Source organism: Musa acuminata, chromosome BXJ2-8 (genome assembly GCF_036884655.1).
Source record: "Musa acuminata AAA Group cultivar baxijiao chromosome BXJ2-8, Cavendish_Baxijiao_AAA, whole genome shotgun sequence".
Classification (NCBI taxonomy): Eukaryota; Viridiplantae; Streptophyta; class Magnoliopsida; order Zingiberales; family Musaceae; genus Musa; species Musa acuminata.
In genome coordinates, this window is record NC_088345.1 from 24,155,174 (window position 1) to 24,174,042 (window position 18,869).

The 18,869-nt window shown below is 37.8% G+C and overlaps 1 long non-coding RNA gene across 1 annotated transcript; it reads right to left on the reverse strand.

Moving 5' to 3' along the window:
• Nucleotides 1-11,934: 11,934 nt before the first annotated feature.
• LOC135618285 (uncharacterized) lies at nucleotides 11,935-17,871 on the reverse strand. The gene is made up of 2 exons (XR_010488959.1): nucleotides 17,376-17,871; nucleotides 11,935-12,233 (listed from the first exon to the last, which is right to left on the reverse strand). It is a non-coding gene; the product is annotated as an uncharacterized LOC135618285 (long non-coding RNA).
• Between the last annotated feature and the right edge of the window lie 998 nt (nucleotides 17,872-18,869).

An 18,869-nucleotide genomic window follows, 5' to 3' on the forward strand; every position in this document is an offset into this window, starting at 1 on the left:
ATCAATATACTTCTCCCCCTATGTCATCAACAAAAAGGAGAAGTAGCTCTAGCTATTTTAAAAGATATGCAAGTTTTTGCAACATAAAGCGAGATTTTCATCACAACATATAAGCACAAAAGTATAGCAAGATTCTTAAGTTCAATCATGGCAATTCAACACTTGCTTCTTGTGCACGATTGCACTTTGCTTTTCTTTGCAATGTGCATGATAGTATTTCTTTGTAATATTCAAAATAGCAAATTGTACATCATGCTAGCTAGCATATTAAAGATGTTCAAGACAGTAAGTTTTTCTTCTCTTTTGAGAAGTGTTATTTTTGCTTCCTTTACAAAGTGCAAGCTAGCAAAGTATTTGAAAAAGTAAGCAAGTTTTGTAACATACAAGCTAGTAAAAATGTCAAAAGCAAATACAAGATAGCTTTCTTGTTGAAGTGTGTAAGCTATCGATTCTTACTTCCTATTGCAATGTGTAGGTTGCAAGTCTTGCTTCTTGAGATGGGCAAGATAATGATGTTCAAGAAGACAACTTTTGCTTCTTGAAATAAGCAAGTTAGCAATCTTTGCTACTTAAGATAGGCAAGCAAGCAATCAAGTTTTTGCATCTTCTTGACTTGTGCAAGCAAGCTATCTCCCCCTTTGTCATTGTCAAAGAGAAGGGAAGACCCATTACATCAATTATGACAAAGGTAAGTATCAATCTTAATTGTGCATCATCATATTTTCAAATTAGAATATGCACATTTTCAAAAACCTTATATTCATTCATGCATGATATTGAATAAATCGATCAACATTATAAGGATATCATACATGATACTAAAATTTTTAACTATTTGTCAACATTTTGATCATGATACCAAATATTCATCATTTAGAGTATTCATGATACAAAACATTAAATCAATATTTATAATACATCATTTTAGCGACAACTCATAGTATTTTAAATCATGATTTACATCATATGTAATACATCACATCATAATTAGAAAGCACAAGTATTGCATATATCATTGCAAATCATAAATGTTTCATATCATGATGGTATCAATTTGTCAAATTATATCCTACCAAAAACTTATCCCCATTTATATTTCATGCATAATTTCACTTCATCACATTAGGAGTATCAAGAGGAATTAATTGGGTGATGAGATTAATATTTCACGAATACATGGAATTGTATAAAAAATCATATCATAAGTGTTTCATACATTCATATCATCACATGAAGGAATATAAACAAAAATTAGTGATGAGATCTTACTTCATGAATACAATAAAATTCATATAGCATATCATGGTTTATTAGAATTAGTCTTCCTTTTGGTGAATAGCAAAAAGAGTGGTAGGAGAGCAAGATCTCAATTCATGCATATCAAATATTCAATCATCAAAATCATGAACCATCTAGAAAATTCTCCTCTTTAAATATTCAAAGAGAGAATCATGATGAACATTCTTGGTTTACATAAAGTTTCAAAACATAATTGTCAAGATTATGAATACTAAAAGACTATGAAACATTTCGACAAATCTCCTTTTAAATAGAAAAGAAAATGTTGATTCATAAAGGATTTCATAATATGAATTTCAAGAGATCAAGATCATGATTTCAATAAAAAATTATTTAAATTTAAATCATCAAAATCATTATCAAAATCCAAGAGATTCACAAAGATGATACAAATGGATTCATCAAAATCAATAAGATTGAGCAAAATAATTTTCAAGAATGTTATCCTCTTTTTGATTATTTCAAAACATATGATTTTGTTTCATTTATACCAAATAAAAACATTTATCATGTTTAAAACCGAAAGAGTAAGATTTATTACAACAAAAATCAATAAGGTACTTTCATTATGGTAAAAATCAATGATCCATAAATCGTAAAAGATTCATCATTCATAATTTCGAAATTTATTAAGCATGATCATTAAGCATAACACTAAAACATGGTTTCAAAATGTTTAATATTTTCATGCATATCAAATATTTTCAAATTCGAACATGCAAAATTTCAAAACTATATCTTCCATTTTTCATAAATAACTCAATCATCATTATGAGCATATTGTACATGATATTCAAGTCATAAATTATCAAGATGTCAAATAGAGTAGGTTAATTTGAATGTATCATTTTTAGTGAATACGAAGAAGAATCACATCATGAAAGAATTTTGATTCATGGAAAAATTTCATGTATCGAATATCGAGAAATCAAGATGAAAATATATATGTAAAAATATTACAAGTTGTATTCAAGAGAAAAATCATCATTTGTTTACAACTCATTCAATTTTGTCAAATCAATATCATGATTTTGATATAACTCATTTCTAATTCAAATCATCAAACCAAAATCATTTTCAAGGGATTCATATAAATCAACAAGATAGAGAAAAATAATTTTCAAGAACAATGCTTTTCTCTTTTTAGTTATTTAAATTCATGTCATTTATGCTAGATAAAAAAGTGCATCAACATTTAGGATCGAAAAATGAATTTTATCATAAAAACCATCAAGACCAATAAATCATAAAAATCATCATGTATAACTTTACAATCTCATGCATAAAATCATCAAATCATAGCATCAAAACTTTCAATGGTTTCATTACAACATCAAGTAAGGTTTTATTGAACATAATTTTGAATGATTCTTATAGATATTTAAAATTTCTTTAGTTTTACTTTATATGATTGACTTTATATTAGCATGCTTCAAATTTTTGTTCTTATGTCAAAACTATACATCATGTTTGAAAACCAAAGATAAGGTTCATAAAAAATCATCAAGCCTTCCATTCAAAAGTCATGCATCATCATTGAAAATCAATATGGAAATCGTCAAAATACAAATTCTTGCTTCTCAAGCACATATATAAGATTAATCTTACTAGGTGTATAAGCATTAGATTTATATTTAACATTTTACTGCATTAACATAACACATGCAATTTTCAAGAAAATTAATCCTAAACTAAATTAAAAATAACTCAAGAAAGTATTATGTAATTTCGAAATAAATTAGTGGGATTTTGATTACCTCATTGTTGTAAGAGGGTGAGGCATAGTTTGCCACCTCGCCTTTCTTGATTTTCTCCTCGTCTTCGGAAGAGCTCAATTCATCCCAACTTTTGTTCTTCTTGCGTTCAAAGCAAGTAGTTCCATTCTTTTTGCTTTTTAATTTTTGTTTCATTTGTAGTTTAAGTTCACCATCACTTGAGCTTATGCTCGAGTGGTCTTCATGTGTTCTATGTCCCAAATCCTTCCTATCATTCGGAAGGTTGTTCTCGAGTTTCTTTTTTGTCACATTGTTCATTTCGTAGGTCATTAGAGACCCAATAAGTTATTCGAGAGGGAATGTTTTAAGGTCCTTGGCCTCTTGAATGGCCGTAATTTTTGGATCCCAACTTTTTGGAAGGGATCTTAAGATTTTAGTGACTAGTTCAAAATTAGAAAAACTTTTACCAAGAGCTTTGAGTCCATTGATGACATCCGTGAACCGGGTGTACATGTCTCCGATGGACTCACTTGGTTTCATCCGGAAAAGTTCGTAAGAATGCACAAGAATATTGATTTTGGACTCTTTCACTCGGCTAGTGCCTTCATGAGTGACCTCTAGAGTTCTCCAAATATCAAAAGCCGAGTCACACATCGAAACGCGATTAAATTCACTTTTGTCAAGTGCACAATATAAGGCATTCATAGCCTTTGCATTTAAAGAAAACATCTTCTTCTCCAAATCATTCCAATGGTTCATTGGGAGAGAAGACATTTCAAATCCATTTTCGACTATGTCCCATAAATTCAAATCCAAAGAAAGTAAGAAAACTCTCATTCGAGTTTTCCAACAAGTGTAGTCCGTCCCATTGAAAAAGGGAGGACGAATGAGAGAGTGACCCTCTTGAAAGCCATAAAGAGCCATTTCTATTTGGGTGTTAAACCAAAGTAGAAAATCGTGGCTCTGATACCAATTGTTAGGATCGGAGTGGCACTAAGAGGGGGGGGTGAATTAGTGCAGCGGATTAAAACGTTGATTTCGACAAATTTTTCGTACGATAAGAACGGAACTTGAAAAGCTTAACTTGAAAGCGTATTCTTAAAGTTGCGCAGCAAAGGTAATGATGAAACAAAGCAAGTAAGAAGATTTGCAGTAATGTAAATGACAATAAGAAATGCAAACCAGAGATTACGCCGTTTTTAAAGTGGTTCGGTCAAGTGACCTACATCCACTTGCGAGGCCCCTCTTCGATGAGGCTTCCACCTTCCACTAGCAAATCTCTTGAAAGTGAAGGGTGAATACCCCTCTTACAACTTTTACAAGCGGTTCACTCTCTTACAGATTTTCAACAAGAAAGAAGGAGGTGAACACTAGCAAATTGAAAACAAGACAAGCTAACACTTTTCTAAGGCTTTTCTCTCAAACACTTGCTGCTCAAAAAGTTGTTCTCTCAGCTGAGATTTGAGGGGTATTTATAGGCCTCAAGAGGATTCAAATTTGGGCTTCAAAATTTGAATTCTCTTTGGGTTCCCGCTGTTGGAGGTGCCACCGCCCAGCCAAGCGGTGCCACCGCCCAGGGCTCGGGTGCTGGGCGGTGCCACCGCCCAGCCAGGAGGTGTCACCGCCCAGCTCTCGGGTGTTGGGCGGTGCCACCGCCCAGCTAGGCGGTGCCACCGCCTACAGTGTTTTCAGCCTGACTACAGTGTTTTCAGCCACTAGTTGGGCTTCAATCTTGGCTCTCTAGTTCGCTGGTTTAGCTTAATTTTTAGCCTAAACCAACTCTGACTTTGGGCCCAGTTGGCCCCTAACCAGGATATAGGATTATCTCTTAATCCTAATCCTAATTACAAGTGGACTACATAACCAAAACACATCCTAAGCAAATTTTCAACCGCGAACGTCGAGTCTTGTTCTGGCGAGCTTTCCGACGAACTTTCTGCTGACGGGCTTCTAGCAAGCTCCCGAACTTGTGATGACTTTAATGAGTAGCCGAGCCTTCTCGGTGATCTCCGTGAACCTCCGACGATCTCCTCGGCGAACTTCCGAAAATTCCGACAAGTTCCCGATTTCTTCTCGGTTGGTTCTGGCAGCATCTCCGACGATTCTTCGGACTCTTAAACGTCCATCGAACTTGACTCCGGTATTCTCGCTTTGTGTTTTCTGGTTATCGTAGTTAATCCTGCACACACAAGCAAACACTCTACTCCGATCTAGACAATTATTATAACGCAAATTGACATTCTATTGCCCGGCACGTCATTGGTTGGCGCTTCATCCGATTCTTCGGTGCATCGTCCTCTCTTGCGGCTTGTTGCCCAATCGGCGGTTGACCTCCGCAACCCCGATATCCTTGGCGCAATTTCGCTCTCCTTGGCCCGATGCCCGACGCCCGAAGCCTTTTGCCATCCAATATCCTGACATGATCTCCTCCGACGCAACGTCAATTCCTCCTGCGTTAATTGTCTAATCCTGATCGAGTAGACCTGTATCACTCAAAATGTAGTCAAACATTTAAACACAATCAATTAGTTTCATCATCAAAATCCGAGATTCAACAACAACTTTAATAGGGGTCGGCTTAGGTAGGTTTTACATGAATGTCCCACTCAATTAGGACTCTCTTAGCTAGAGTCGGAACAAACCCGCCCTCTTCAAATTAGCCTTGTCCTCGAGGCTGACGATTCATGAATTTTGGGAATTTAATCTTCAAGTCATCATAGTTCTCCCAAGTGACATCTTTTGTTAGTAGGTTTGCCAACTGTATTAGCAATTCAGTAGTGGATCGTCGTCGTCGAGTCACGATCCGTCGATCAATAACGGCACTTGGCTGAGTCTGAATTTCTCCTTGGGTAGTCATATTTGGTGGGTGGCTTTGGGCTATCTCCAAGCACCTATTTACAACTTCCGTCTGGCCGTCGATTTATGGGTGATATGCCATACTCCTTTTCAATTTAGTTCCCTACATATAGAATAACTTTGTCCAAAATCTGCTCGTGAAGATGTAAGTAGAATTTATCATAAGCACAATGCGTCCCTTATAATGTAATTCTTTCGAGTCTCAATTGTAATGAGCCATGGGGCTTGGTGCTTCTTTTAATTTTTTTATAATCTTACTAGTCACTGAATCTTCCTGTCATTCCATCTTAATATCCTTAAGAAAGTCGTTGGTCGGAAGTGAAACGGCCGAAACTTCAACTTGCTCGGGTAGCTGCGAAAGCGCATCAGCAAGAACATTCTCTTTCCCCTTTTTGTAAGTTATTTCAAAATCAAATTCAAGAAGTTTTGTTACCCATTTTTGCTGCTCAGGGGAGGGTATCTTTTGCTCCAAAAAGTACTTGAGGCTTTTATGGTCGGTTTTATTTTGAAATCGTCGACCAATCAAGTAGGGTCTCCATCTCGTTGTTGCACGCACAATGGCGAGCATCTCCTTATCATATGTTGACTTATTTTGATGGGAGGGAGATAATGCCTTGCTAGTGTATGCGAGTGGTCGACCATCTTGCATGAGAATGGCTCCAATTCTGACTCCAGATGCGTCGGCCTCAATAATGAAGGGTCGGTTAAAATCTGGTAGTGTTAGCACCGGCGTCGTCGTTATGACTGCCTTAAGTTTGTCGAAGGCAGCGGAGGCTCCGTCCGACCATTGGAAGACATCTTTTTTCAGTAAGGAAGTAAGTGGTGCACTGATCTCGCCATAGTTTTTCACAAACTTGCAGTAGTAGCCTGTTAAACCCAGAAAGCCATGTAGCAATTTTATGTTCCTCGGGGTCAGCTAGTTTTGCATTGCTCCAATTTTGAAGGGGTCTACTGCCACACCTTCCTCGGATATGATATGCCCAAGATATTCCACCTTCTTTTGAAGAAAGCAAAAATTCATAGTGGTTGTTGTGTGTTCAAAAGGTGGTTTTCGGTATGTCTTCTTCGCATACTCGCATTTGATGATACCCGGATCGAAGGTCCAGCTTTGTGAAGATTTGAGCTCCCTTAGCAACTCATCTATTACTGAAATAGGGTATTTATCCTTGATGGTTATGTCATTGAGTGCTCGGTAATCAACACATAATTGCCATATTCCATCCTTATTTCGTATGAGAAGCACCGGTGAAGAGTAGGGGCTGCAACATGACTGAATAACTCCTGTTTTGAGCATCTCTTTTATAATCATTTCTATTTCATCCTTCTGGAGATGTGGATACTAATATGACTAAGCATTTGCTGGAGATTTGCTTGGAAGAATTGTTATACAATGATCATGCCGATGGGTAAGAGGTAGGTTACGCGGTTCGTCAAATATATCTGAAAATTCAGCAAGCAAAAGAAGTAGATTTGGATCTTCAAATTTTGTTGGCTCTCCCATAGTTTGCTGCTCAAGTTGTACCAAAAAGCCGTTGCATGCTTTATGCAAAACCTTCTCTATTTGTTGTGTGCAAATCGTCGTTACGTCGCCCTCACATTTCCCGTGCAGTATCACCTGTTTCTCCTTAATGTAAAATTTTATAATTAGTTGCATAAAATTCCAAGAAATATCACCTAATGTCATCAACCATTTAATTCTGAGTATGACCTCATGATCATCAAGAGGGAGGAGGAAGAAATATACAATTATCTCTTGGTCCTACAGCAATAGTTTCACCTGCGGGCACCTATGATCACACTTCAAAATCCGTCCGTTGGCGACCTTAATGACAAACATACTGCAATTCTCAATAGGTAAGTTCATATAGACAGCAACCTTACTATTTAGGAAGTTATTAGTGCTGCCCGTGTCGATGAGAACAGTGATCGATTGTTGTTTGAGAAGTCCTCCAACTTTCATCATTTGTAGGTTTGAGTAGCCAGCTAGTGTAATATCCCTCACTTTTGAAAATTATTAATAAGAAACTATATGTAAATTTGAGGACCTATATGTAAATATAAAAATTTCAAGGACTAAACTGCTAAGTTGTAAAATAAAAAGAAAATAAAGAAAATAAAAAATTTTTGTTTTATCCCACCGCCTCCCACGCACTCTCTGTTTCTTCGAGAAATAGAGAGGAGCGGTGGGGCGTGAGGAGAGAAGAAAGAAGAAGAAGAGGGAAAAGAAGAGAGGAGGAAGAGGGAGAAGAGAAGAAAAGAAGAAGAAGAAGAAGAGAGGGAAGATGGAGAGGAGAGGGAGAGGCAGCAGCAGTAGCTAGGGCTGCTGCACCTCTGTTTCCCGCAGGTGGAAACAGAGGAGAGTATGTGTGGGGCATTGGGGAGGACAAGAGAAGAAGAAGAAGAAGAAGAAGAAGAAGAAGAAGAAGAAGAAGAGAGGAGAATAGCTGCAGCAAGGCTGCAGCGAGGAGGTGTGTGGCGTTGGGGAGGAAAAGGGAAGAGGAGAAGAAGAGGGAAAAGAGAGGGAAGAGGGAGAGGAGCGAGAGGTGGCAGTAGCTAGGGCTGCAGCACCTCTATTTCCTGCAGGTGGAAACAGAGGAGAGGTGTTGGGCGTTCGAAGAGGAGAGGAAGGAGAAGAGGAAGAGAAGAAGAAGAGGAAGCAGGAGAAGAGGTTGTGATACCTCTATTTCCTGCAGAGGAAACAGAGGAGAGGGTGTGTGTGACGCCGGGGAGGAGGAGGCAAGAAGAAGAGGAGAAGAAGAGAAGGGGAAGGAGGAGCTGCGGCTGTGGCGGTGGCAGCTGCAGCTAGAAGAGAAGGAGAGGAAGAAAAGAAAGTGAGGAAGAAGAGAAGAAGAAGAAAGGAAGGAGAAGGAAGAGGAGAAGGAAAAGAAGCAGCTGCGGCTGCGGCTGCGGCTGTGGCAGCTGCAGCTGTGGCAGGGAAAGAAAAAGAGGAAGGAAGAAGGGAAGGAGAGGAAGATGAGCAGGGGAGGAAGAAGAGGCTGCGGCCGTGGCTGAGGCTGCGACTGCAGCAGCGCAGCTGGGAAAGAAGAGAAGGAAAGGAAGAAGAAGAGAAAGGGGAGGAGAGGAAGAAGAGAGGAAGAGGAGAAGGGGTGGCAGCCGCAGTGGCAGCTGCAGTTGGAAGAGAAGAAGGAGAGGAAATAGAGTAGCGGAGGAAGAAGAGGCTGCGGTTGTGGTGGTTGCGGCCATGGTTGCGACTACGACTGCGACTGCGGCAGTTGCAGCTGGGAAAGAAAAGAAAGGAAAGGGGGAAAAAGGAGCTGCGGACGGGATTGCGGCCGCAGCGATAGTGACTGCGTATGCAGCAGTTATTGTCTGCGAGAGAAGGGAGGAAGGAAGGTAGTGCGGTGGAAGGGGCTGCGATTGTGGCAGCGGTAGCGGCGGCGGCTGTGGCAGCTGCATTTGGGAAAGAAAAAGAAGGAATGAGAGTAAGAGAGAGCAGGTGACTGTGCCTCGATGTTCGACACGTGGTGTAGTTGTGAACAAAGAAAGAAAACGGGACCACAAAATGAAACAGAGAGAGGACACGGAGGAAAAGTAGAAGGATTTGGGCTAGCACCTTCTTTGGATCTTCGGATCGAAATCTTTGAAAGGCAAGTTCCCTGATCGTTTCTCCTATAATTGCTTTGATATTTCTTATTGCAAGTTCCCTGATCGTTTCTCCTATAATTGCTTTGATATTTCTTATTGCAAGTTCCCGATTCGTTCCTCCTGTAATTGTTCTAATCTTTCCTATTGCAAGTATCTTGATCTTTCCTTACTGTAATTTGATCTCTACATTTGATTTGAATATGTGGAACTTGAATTGTTCTAGCCTTGCATTTGATATATCTCTTGTTTAGACATATCGATCAGAATCTGTGCAACTTCTGAGATTCTGACCTTTCGTCCTTGTTATGATTATAACTTCATGTATTGACCTCTGATTTGGACAAAACTTGTTTGATCAGAATATAGGCTCATAAACCTTTATTTTGATAGCTTATTTTAAGAATTCGGAGTAAGTTTGTCTACCCAAACTTCTGTTTCAAATGAGCCTACTGATTTTGAGAAATAGGGATCGTAATTTCTGACCTTTTGATACTGAACTTCTTATAAGTCCCTGTTGCAAACGTTGATTTATTCAAAGCTTATTTCATTGGAAACTAGACTCGTAGATCTTTCTTTTGATATATGGATTGAAATATTTGGAATCCAAACACCTGCCCAATTATCTGTTGAATCTGACATTATGAATTCTACCAAATAGAGATTTTGTTCGACAACCCTTGTTTACCAAATTATTTGTAACTCTCTCTATTGGACAGTTCAATTCATATGAAGCCTGTCTTATCTGAAAGTATAATCCAATGATATATTTCTGAGTAAATTGGAGCATGATTGATAGTTTGAATCATTTGTTCAATGTGCCTCTTGTATTCTGTCAGAAATCGAGCTTTGGTCGATTTCTAATATTCTGGTTTCATTCCTTTGGAAATTGATATCCTTTAGCTTTCTTATTCAATTGAGCTTTATAATACTACTTTGAATTCTTATATGCTCTTGTCCTTAAAATTATTTGCATTCTTGAAAACTATTGTGTAACATTTAAGCTATATCGTATTGACTCCTATAGGCACATGTATAACTCATTGTTCCGCATTTGCTTTCGATGTGTGCCTATTCTAGTTTCATTCCTTTGGATATCGAATTCATCTAACCTTCTTATTTGAATTGAGTTATATATGATTGTTTGGAATCCGTGTATACTCTTGCTTTTATTTCATTTCAAATCTGAATACAATTGTGAGAGATTTGTTCCTTGCATCGTATTGTCTCGATAAGGCACACGTACGATTTGTTGTTCCGCGTGTGCTTCCGATATATGCTAATTATTGTTAAAACTGCCCTCTTGTACTCTGGTGTTTGTGGGATTGTCTGGACCTTTGCTAGAAATGGTAAAGGGTATGCGCTTATTACCCGCTATGTGGGGTCCCGCTCTGTGGGATATTCTGGACCTTTGCTAGAAATGGTAAAGGGTATGTGTTTAGAGCCTGCGATGCTCTGCCGGCCCCCTTTGACTTCACCTAGACGTGGGTGGATGGAGCTCCCAAACGTGGGAGACTTTTGTTAGGTGGTCATTCAGAAATGGATGAATCACATTCTGACTGAGATCCCACTACACCTTCTGTATGTTTGATATGATATCTAGAGCTTTGGTTATGTGTTTTTGTATATGCTTTGGATAAGATTGATATGTTTGCAATGTCAAAGACGACGTTTGAGCTTCTGTATGGTATTTGTTATTGATATGCTCTGAAATGTTTCATCCACTGTTGATATGTTTCGAAATGTTCCATATATCGTTGATATGCTCCGGAACACTTCATACACCATTGATATGCTCCAATTACTCTGTGCTCCATTTGCTATGAACCGATATGTTCTGAAATATCCTATCTACCATTGATATGCTCCAATTACTCTGTGCTCCATTTGCTATGAACTGATATGTTCTGAAATGTCCTATCTGCCATTGATATGCTCCAATTACTCTGTGCTCCATTTGCTATGAACTGATATGTTCTAAAATGTCCTATCTGCCATTGATATGCTCCAATTACTCTATGCTCCATTTGTTATGAATCAAATATGTCTTGAATGACATGATACATTTGATTTTGTATCTAATGAGATGGTATCCTTGAGAATTCTTGTATTCTGCCTTACATTATGATACCTTACTCGTTTGAAACCGTTCCTTTTGTTCTGAATATGTTCTGAATATAAATCTTTCAGGTCAGCATATCACTCTTCGAAATGTTTGATTTGGGCTGAGGTAGTGGATAGCTATTCAGAATTATGGGCAAGTTGTCACGCCCCTAAAAATATCCATGATATTTAAAATTTTTCGTCACAACTAACCCAGGATCCTAACACACATTTGAGGTAACTAAGAAAACATTCAGATCAAGAATTTCACTTCTATAATTTACCAATTCATAACCCTGTGCAATTCATAAACATAGCACACATCACTCGATAATTTATACAATCTGAACTCAACTCATCAAAATAAAAACCACAATATAAATCCACAAGTGGGGAAATCTATGCAGTCACCACAATCATCGATTTACCATAAGTTCATATCATTACACGAATTTAATTTAACATTCCAAAACCCTATACATGAGGGATCCTTTAACTTACACAAAATCCACCGGTTTAGATTCATAGTCACATTTCATTAGATGCAAGGTAGCTTATACACAACTACATATATGCTAACAAAAGTTCTGCCCAACGTCTTCTAAATTTTCCACTGCCTCAGCCCATTCTTAACATTTAAGCAAGCGATACGCTATCCTGAAAAATTTATCAACAAATGGGGTGAGCATAAAGAGCTCAGCAAGTGACTAACATATCCATATCAAAATAGTACAATTTCCAAAGAGATGCAGTTTCAAACACAAAGCAGAATATACGATTTCGTATACATAATATCATTAGGAGCAGAATCATAATTGTCCTTTTTAATCATATATATTTGGTTCCTGACAGATGGGGCATAGAGTAATTGGAGCATATCAGAAACAAAGGAAACATATCGGAGCTTATCAATGGCATATAAAATGTTCCAAATCACATCAACGACATATGGAACATTACGAAGCAAAATCAACAGTGAATGAAGCATTTCATAGCATACCCTTTACCATTTCTGGACAAGGTCCAGACAATCCCACACACCAGAGTACAAGAAGGCAGTTTCAACAATAAGTAGCATATAACGGAAGCACACGTGGAACAACCAAACGTACATGTGCCTTTTCAAAAGCAATGTGATGCAAGGAACAAATCTCTCACAAAAGTATTGATTTTAGGAAAGAAATGAAAGCAAGAGTGTACAGGGATTCCAAGCAATCATAATCAGCTCAATTCCAATAAGAAGATTAGGCGAATTCAAGTATCCAAAGGAAATGGAACAGAATACGCGAAATCGACCAAAGCTCGATTTCGGACAGAATTCCAGTGGCACATCAAACAAATATTTCAGAATAACAATTATGCTCCAATATCCACAAGAAGGCTATGGTCGAACCATATATCAATCTATATTCGGATGGAACAGATTTCATATGAAACAGGGCTCCCAACACAGAGTTACCTCTGATTTGGTAACACAAGGTCAAAATCACAATCATTGTTTTGCAGAATTTATAAGGTCGGATTCAACAGACGATAGGGTGGGCAATTGAACTCCAAAATTTTCAAACTATATGTCAAAAGAGATAATTTCAAGTCTAGTTTCAAATAAAATCAGTTTGGTACGAACCAGAATTTTCAACAGGGAGTTATAGGCGTTTTAGTATCGAAAGGTCAGAAATCTTGAACTCTATTTTACAGCGTCTATAGGCTCTTTTGAAACAAATTTTTGGGTAAGTATTCGGTGTCCAAAATCTACAAAATCAGTGTCAAAAGAAATATCTACGAGTCTAATTTCAAACAAAAATAGTTCCTGCCTGAATCCTCATTCTGTACTAAAACTTATAGCTGAAAGAGTGCTTAGGGGTCAGTTTACCGAAAAACTTTCAGAATCCATGGTTTTATGTCCAAAGAGAGACATATCAGTTTCTAAATAGAAATCTTCCAATTTATTTTGAATCAACATAAAAACAGAGTCTAATACTGCTGTAGGATGGGGTTAGAACACTTGCCTTTGAAAATTTTGACCCCCAATGAAAAGATTAAAGCAAGAACCCCAAAAGCCCCAATTTTCTTTCTCTTCTTCTTCTTCTTCTTCTTCTTCTTCTTCTTCTTCTTCTTCTTCTTCCTTTCTTTCTTTCCCTGATCACCCACGAGCTGCCTCCTCTGCTTCCTTAACAACGAAGGCAGAGAAGCTTAAGCGGTGGAATTTGTCATTTGGTGCATTTTGCAGTTTAGTCCTTGTTTTTATCATATTCACGATTAGGTCCTTAGGGTTTACATATAGGTCCTCAGATTCTTTCTTTTTTTTTTTTTTTTTTTTGAACAGATCTCCCAAATCTTAAAAATAAGTTACCTCTGATTCATACTCTATTTCTTTTGTCAATTAAAATAGATGCTTACATTATCACCAAAAATTTATACGAACATTCGGAAATGAGGGGTGTTACACTCTCCCCCCCTTAAAAGAAAAATTTAGTCCTCTAAATTTATCGTACCTCTATTCGATGAAAAGACGAGGATACACCTTTTTCATTTCCTCTTCTAGCTCCCAAGTTGTCTCTTCTCCAGAATGATGTCTCCAATTTACTTGAACCAGTGGGATGACCCGATTCCTTAGGACTTTTTCTTTCTTATCAATAATCTGAATAGGCTCTTCCACATAGGATAAATCTTTATCGAACTCCACCAGCTCATACTTAATGATGTGAGAAGGGTCATACATATACTTTCTAATCATCGAGACATGAAATATATCATGGACATGGCTCAATGCTGGTGGTAAGGCAATCCTGTAAGCGACAGAACCAACCCTCTCAAGAACCTCAAAAGGTCCAATAAATCTTGGGCTTAACTTTCCTTTCTTTCCAAACCTTATAATGCCTTTGGAAGGGGAGACTTTTAAGAATACAAATTCTCCGATTTCAAACTCAATATCTCGTCTCCTATTATCGGCATAACTCTTTTGACGACTCTGAGCAGCTTTTAACCTTTTCCTTATAACTTGAATTTTCTCGGTAGTTTCTTGTACCTTGTCCGGTGCTAACAACTTTCTGTCCCCAACTTCCTCCCAACATATAGGTGTTATGCACTTTCGCCCATATAAAGCTTCATAAGGAGCCATCTGAATACTTGAATGATAACTATTGTTATACGTGAACTCAACAAGTGAAATATCCTTATCCCATTCACCTTTCCAATCCATAACATAGGCTCTAAGCAAATCCTCAAGTGTTTGAATTGTTCTTTCTGACTGACCATCAGTCTGAGGATGATATGTAGTACTAAACTTAACTTTAGTGCCCATAGATTCCTGTAATCTTCTCCAGAATCTAGAGAGAAATCTAGAGTCTCTATCAGAGATGATCTCCTTTGGAATACCATGAAGTCTTACTATTTCATTAACATATAAATCTGCAAGTCTATCAAGCGAATAAGTCATATTAATCGGAAGGAAATGTGCAGATTTTGTTAACCTATCAATGATAACCCAAATAGCATCATGCTTCCTCGAGGTTCTGGGTAGTCCTGAAACAAAATCCATAGTAATACATTCCCATTTCCATTCAGGTATAACTAAAGGTTGCAGCAATGTCACGCCCCAAAAATATCCATGATATTAAAAATTTTTTCATCATAACTAACCCAGGATCCAAACACACATTTGAGGTCACTAAGAAAACATTCAGATCAAAAATTTCACTTCTATAATCTACCAATTCATATCCCTGTGCAATTCATTAACATAGCACACATCACTCGATAATTCATACAATCTGAACTCGACTCATCAAAATAAAAACCACAATATAAATCCACAAGTGGGGAAAATCTATGCAGTCACCACAATCATCGATTTACCATAAGTTCATATCCTTACACAAATTTAATTTAACATACCAAAACCCTATACATGAGGGATCCTTTAACTTACACAAAATCCACAGGTTTAGATTCATAGTCACATTTCATTAGATACAAGGTAGCTTATACACAACTACATATGTGCTAACAAAAGTTCTGCCCAACGTCTTCTAAACTTTCCGCTGCCTCAGCCCATTCTTAACATTTAAGCAAGAGTTACGCTATCCTGAAAAATTTATCAACAAATGGGGTGAGCATAAAGAGCTCAGCAAGTGACTAACATATCCATATTAAAATAGTACAATTTCCAAAGAGATGCAGTTTCAAACACAAAGCAGAATATACGATTTCGTATACATAATATCATTAGGAGCAGAATCATAATTGTCCTTTTTAATCATACATATTTGGTTCCTGACAGATGGGGCATAGAGTAATTGGAGCATATCAGAAACAAAGGAAACATATCGGAGCTTATCAATGGCATATAAAATGTTCCAAATCACATCAACGACATATGGAACATTACGAAGCAAAATCAACAGTGAATGAAGCATTTCAGAGCATATCAAACTCATATGTCGTACCAAAGCTCAAACGTCGTCCTTGACGTTGCAATCATATCATAACTATCCAGAGCACGAACAGAAATAACTCACCAAAACTCTGGATGTCATATCAAACATATAGAGGGTGTAGTGGGATCTCAGTCAGAATGTGATTCATCCATTTCTGAATGACCACCTGACAAAAGTCTCCCACGTCTGGGAGCTCCATCCACCCACGTCTAGGTGAAGTCAAAGGGGCCGGCAGAGCATCGCAGGCTCTAAGCAATATCCCACAAAGCGGGACCCCACAAAGCGGGCAAATAGCGCATATCAGAATATCCCACAAAGCGGGACCCCACAAAGCGGACAAATCAGCGCATACCCTTTACCATTTCTGGCAAAGGTCCAGACAATCCCACACACTAGAGTACAAAAGGACAGTTTCAACAAATTGCAGCATATAACGGAAGCACACGCGGAACAACCAAACGTACATGTGCCTTTTCAAAAACAATGTGATGCAAGGAACAAATCTCTCACAAAATATTCATTTTAGGGAAAGAATTGAAAGCAAGAGTGTACAGGGATTCCAAGCAATCATAACCAGCTCAATTCCAATAAGAAGGTTAGGCAAATTCAAGTATCCAAAGGAAATGGAACAGAATACGCGAAATCGACCAAAGCTCGATTTCGAACAGAATTCCAGTGGCACATCAAACAAATATTTCAGAATAACAAATATGCTCCAATACCCATAAGAAGGCTATGGTTGAACCATATATCAGTCTATATTCGGATGGAACAGATTTCATATGAAACAGGGCTCCCAACACAGAGTTACCTCTGATTTGGTAACGTAAGGTCAAAATCACAATCACTGGTTTGCAGACTTTATAGGATCGGATTCAACAGACGATAGGGTGAGCAATTGAACTCCAAAATTTTCAAACTATATGTCAAAAGAGAGGATTTCAAGTCTAGTTTCAAATAAACTCAGTTTGGTACAAATCAGAATTTTCAACAGGGAGTTATAGGCGTTTTAGTTTCGGAAGGTCAGAAATCTTGAACTCTGTTTTACAGCGTCTATAGGCTCTTTTGAAACAAATTTTTGGGTAAGTATTCGGTGTCCAAAATCTACAAAATCGGTGTCAAAAGAAAGACATACGAGTCTAATTTCAAACAAAAATAGTTCCTGCCTGAATTCTCATTCTGTACTAAAACTTAGGACCGAAACAGTGCTTAGGGGTCAGTTTACCGAAAACTTTCAGAATCCATAGTTCTATGTCCAAAGAGGAACTTATCAGTTTCTAAATAAAAATCTTCCAATTTATTTTAAATCAACATGAAAACAGAGTCTAATACATATGTAGGAAGGGGTTAGAACACTTGCCTTTGCAAATTTTGACCCGAAGTAACAAGATTAAAGCAAAAACCCTAAAAGCCCCAAATTTTCTTTCTCTTCTCCTTCTTCTTCTTCTTCTTCTTCTTCTTCTTTTCTTTCCCTGATCACCCACGAGCTGCCTCCTCTGCTTCCTTAACAACGAAGGCAGAGAGGCTTAAGCGGTGGAATTTGTCATTTGGTGCATTTTGCAGTTTAGTCCTCGTTTTTATCATATTCACGATTAGGTCCTTAGGGTTTACATATAGGTCCTCAGATTCTTTCTTTTTCTTTTCTTTTTTTTTTTTTGAACAGATCTCCCAAATCTTAAAAATAAGTTACCTCTGATTCATACTCTATTTCTTTTGTCAATTAAAATAGATGCTTACATTATCACCAAAAAAATTATACGAACATTCGGAAATGAGGGGTGTTACACTCTCCCCCCCTTAAAAGAAAAATTTAGTCCTCTAAATTTATCGTACCTCTATTCGATGAAAAGACGAGGATACACCTTTTTCATTTCCTCTTATAGCTCCCAAGTTGTCTCTTCTCCAGAATGATGTCTCCAATTTACTTGAACCAGTGGGATGACCCGATTCCTTAGGACTTTTTCTTTCTTATCAATAATCTGAATAGGCTCTTCCACATAGGATAAATCTTTATCGAATTCCACCAGCTCATACTTAATGAGGTGAGAAGGGTCATACATATACTTTCTAATCATCGAGACATGAAATATATCATGGACATGGCTCAATGCTGGTGGCAAGGCAATCCTGTAAGCGACAGAACCAACCCTCTCAAGAACCTCAAAAGGTCCAATAAATCTTGGGCTTAATTTTCCTTTCTTCCCAAACCTTATAATGCCTTTGGAAGGGGAGACTTTTAAGAATACAAAATCTCCGATTTCAAACTCAATATCTCGTCTTCTATTGTCAGCATAACTCTTTTGACGACCTTGAGCAGCTTTTAACCTTTTCCTTATAACTTGAATTTTCTCGGTAGTTTCTTGTACCAGGTCCGGTGCTAACAACTTTCTGTCCCCAACTTCCTCCCAACATATAGGTGTTATGCACTTTCGCCCATATAAAGCTTCATAAGGAGCCATCTGAATACTTGAATGATAACTATTGTTATACGTGAACTCAACAAGTGAAATATCCTTATCCCATTCGCCTTTCCAATCCATAACATAGGCTCTAAGCAAATCCTCAAGTGTTTGAATTGTTCTTTCTGACTGACCATCAGTCTGAGGATGATATGCAGTACTAAACTTAACTTTAGTGCCCATCGACTCCTGCAATCTTCTCCAGAATCTAGAGAGAAATCTAGAGTCTCTATCAGAGATGATCTCCTTTGGAACACCATGAAGTCTTACTATTTCACTGACATATAAATCTGCAAGTCTATCAAGCGAATAAGTCATATTAATCGGTAGGAAATGTGCAGATTTTGTTAACCTATCAATGATAACCCAAATAGCATCATGCTTCCTCGAGGTTC